The sequence below is a fragment of the Varanus komodoensis genome, unplaced genomic scaffold (genome assembly GCF_004798865.1).
Source record: "Varanus komodoensis strain SLA01 unplaced genomic scaffold, ASM479886v1 scaffold222, whole genome shotgun sequence".
NCBI classification, from domain to species: domain Eukaryota; kingdom Metazoa; phylum Chordata; class Lepidosauria; order Squamata; family Varanidae; genus Varanus; species Varanus komodoensis.
This window is the reverse complement of record NW_025335611.1, coordinates 52,011-55,505: the sequence shown is the minus strand read 5'-3', so window position 1 is coordinate 55,505 and position 3,495 is coordinate 52,011. Positions and strand designations below refer to the sequence as shown.

The window sequence follows — 3,495 nt, the reverse complement described above, 5'->3', positions numbered from 1 at the left end:
ATGTTGGGAGATTTTGTACCAAAGACACGCTTTGGTTCATACACAGGTCAAACCAAAGGAATGGGGAGGGGGAAGGAAAGGAGAGATCATTCTAAGGGTTCAACCAGAGGGCAGGCTGCAATGCATTTCATCTTATTTCAGAATCCAAGACTTTAGTGTAGAAGAGCATAGACTGGGAAGCCAGAAGAAACATCTTCATTCAGAGATTCCTCTTAAGGTGCAGGACCTATGTGTGGTTGCTCTGGAACTAGAAATGGCTGGGGAGGATCAAACCGGGGATCATAGCATTTCTGTTCAGGTCACAGGCCCCACTTGCAGGGCTGATAAATGACTTCATGGCTTGGACCGATGGTGTCTCAGACCCACTGGCTCTTCTACCACAGTTCCCCGTCTCCTGGCACAATCGATCTTTCCAGCCATCTGGGAAAGGAGATCACCCAAGAGGTGTGAACACCCAAGGAGTTCACCCAACAGCAGAGGAGCCTGTCTCCCATCAGCACTGGGACTTCAGATAATGGAAGAGGCTACAGAGGGGTGCCAGAGAGGAGCCTCTAAGCCCACCCTCAGTGCGGAGCAGGTTTACACGGGAGGGTTTGGCTCATTCCTGGAACCACTGGCCTGTTTGTTGCCTTCCACCCAGTTTTGGGCTTTTCCACTTAGAGAAAAGGTCCTTCCCACTGAAAGGTTTTCTCCTCCAGGTGTAAAATAATTTTCTATGACTATTTAGTCATTATAATTTATTTATTCAACTTATGTTCTCCAATTAAATTAGTCCCAAGGAGTCTCTAAGCAGATTTGATCACTAAAAAACTAATACTAAAACACAGGAAGGCGAAATGGCCATGTGGGTGGAGGATTTAAAGAATCTGTTGGAGTTTGAGCCGGTGGCCTTTGGACCACATCTCCAAATGGATAGATGTATGGATGTTTGGTGTGCCTTTGTCAAAATAACTGTATAATTACTTTTAATAATGTAGGCATGTTCTTTATATGCTAATAATACATAACAATATATATAAGTCACCAGTGCTTTGGATCTTTTCCTTTACGTAAATGCTATTCAAATACTGCAATTTTGTTCTTCCCCTTTTTCTCTTCTCTTTTCTCCCTTTTGCTTCTTTTCTCATGGTGTGGTTTGTTTGTTTTTGCAATGCACAATAAAAAAATACCTCTTTTGAAAACCAATCTTTGATTTTCTGCCTTTCCCCAGTATTTGGCGAAGTCATGGGTGAACTTTTCCTTCATAGAATAATGGAGCTGGAAGGAGGCTTTTAGGCCAGGGGATCCAACCCCCTGTTCAGGGCAGGAACCCAGTTTAAAGCACCCCTTATGGGGGGTTGACCAGTCTCTGCCAGGGGGCCTCCAGTGACACACACACCCTAGGCAGCTGGTTCCATTTCCTGACTGCTCGGACACTCAGAAACTTTTCCTTGATGTTCCTCCAAAATCTGCTTTCCTGCAACTTACCCCAGGACTGGCAGTCTGAGATGACAGAGAATTCCTTCCAGCCTTCTATGTATCAACATTTCTGGTCTGCCAAAATTCCTATCTTGCTCCACCTCACTCTTCTCTTTTCCAGAATAAACAAACTGGAGCCTTCAAGCTTTGATAGTTGGACTTAGTTTCTAGTCCCCCATCATCTCTGCTACCCTTCTCTGAGCCTGCTGCAGTTTCTCCAAATCTTTCTTGAAGTGTGGCTTCAAGGCCAGAACTTTCAGGTCTGAGGTTTGGGCAGGGGGATCTTGTGAAGCTATTTAAGTGTGCACTACTGTAGTGTTTGGTACACTTCAATAATTGTGTGTGTGAACATACCCACCACTCCCATACCGAAGGCCACATAAGCTCAGGGAGCTGGAGAATTTTAAAGACTCAGAGACCACCGAGGAACAGTGAAAGTATGAAATTGAAGTGAGAGGTGTGTGTGAGAGAAGTTACTTACCCAGGACCCTTCACTGTAGACTCAGAAACTGCAAGCAGAAACTGTTAAAAATGGTGCAAGAGACTGGGAGAACTTTACAGAGGAATTTTAAAAATATCTAACAATTGACAGCAAAAGAAGAAGGGGATGGCAGAGGATGAGGTGGCTAGATGGTGTCACTGAAGCAGTTGGCGCGAGCTTAAGTGGACTCCAGGGGATGGTGGAGGACAGGAAGGCCTGGAGGAATGTTGTCCATGAGGTCGCGATGGGTCAGACACGACTTCGCAACTAACAACAGCAACGAATAGGGAACAAAGGGAAACAATAATGCCAAACAAGGAGGCAATTTCATGCCCTCAAGACTACAGCTCACATCATCCCCAGCCAGTATCGGGAAGAGATGAATCTCCTGGGAGGGCCCAGCTTACCATCCGCAAAATTCCTCAATCATTCCGTGATTTTCCCAGCAGTGAGAAAACATTCTGCTGGCCTCAGTCATGATCAGCCACATGGACAAGCTGTGCTTAAGCACTGCTCATTTTGTTCCTACAAGTTGAAATGATGGGGAAAGGATTAGCAAAGGGAAATTAAGGAAAGCTCTCCTGGACTGCACTGTGGGTCCTTCCCCAGCAATGAAGCTGGCACAGGGTTTCCCAGAAATTGGAATTTGTTGGAAGCTTCTTCTGAATAGAAGACAGAGAAGAGAAGAGTCAGAAGGGGCCTCCAGGGCCATCTAGTCTGACCCCCAACTCCAGCTGGCTCTGCTCATGGCTCTGCTCATACCATGTCCCTGTCCAGCCTATTCTTGAACACCCTCACTGATGGGGCTTCAACCACCTCCCATGGAAGCCCATTCCATCACCTAGGGAAGGAAACATAAAGAACATTGCGCCCAACGTGGGGCTCGAACCCACGACCCTGAGATTAAGAGTCTCATGCTCTACCGACTGAGCTAGCCGGGCTCCTGTGCACAGGGATCCTTCCAATAATTTGCCTTTCCACTTCAACGTCTTCTCTTATTCCTTATCTTCATCTATGCAGCGATTTTATAGTTATTGTTGGCTTTATGCTGTGTCTTGTTAAATCTAATATGAAGTGCGTTATTTTAATTGCTGTGTGTATGCTGTGAGCCACCCAGAAAGCCTATGGCTCAGGGAGCAGCAAACAATTCAAATGAATCGATCGAACATCTATATACCCCATATCTATTTTAGAGACAGAGCATTTTGCAGCCCCCACCTGGGAATTTGAACAGTCATCAGTTGTTGTTTCTTTTATTTTTTATTTTACAATACATTAAAACAAGATATAAATTTTAAAATGGAAGGATCATGCAAAATAAACCAGATTAATTCAAGCACTAGGCTGAAATAAAACCATAGAATCTACAGAAAAGGGAAAGGAAGCTAACCTCCCCCCATCCCTTCTTCATGTTCGCAAATGTGTTCATAATTTTCCTTTCTTTTCCTTTTTTTGTTTTTTCTTTTGGGGGGGAGGGTTGTCCATTTGTTTTAATGAGGAAGCCTCTTAGGTGCAGTGACCTGGTGCATGAACTTGGATGGCTCCCCAAAGAGAAC

General features: G+C 44.9%; 1 non-coding gene across 1 annotated transcript; it reads right to left on the bottom strand.

The window, feature by feature from the left end:
• Positions 1-2,807: 2,807 nt before the first annotated feature.
• Positions 2,808-2,880, bottom strand: TRNAK-CUU. Its single transcript has one exon. It is a non-coding gene; the product is annotated as a tRNA-Lys (tRNA).
• Positions 2,881-3,495: the final 615 nt, after the last annotated feature.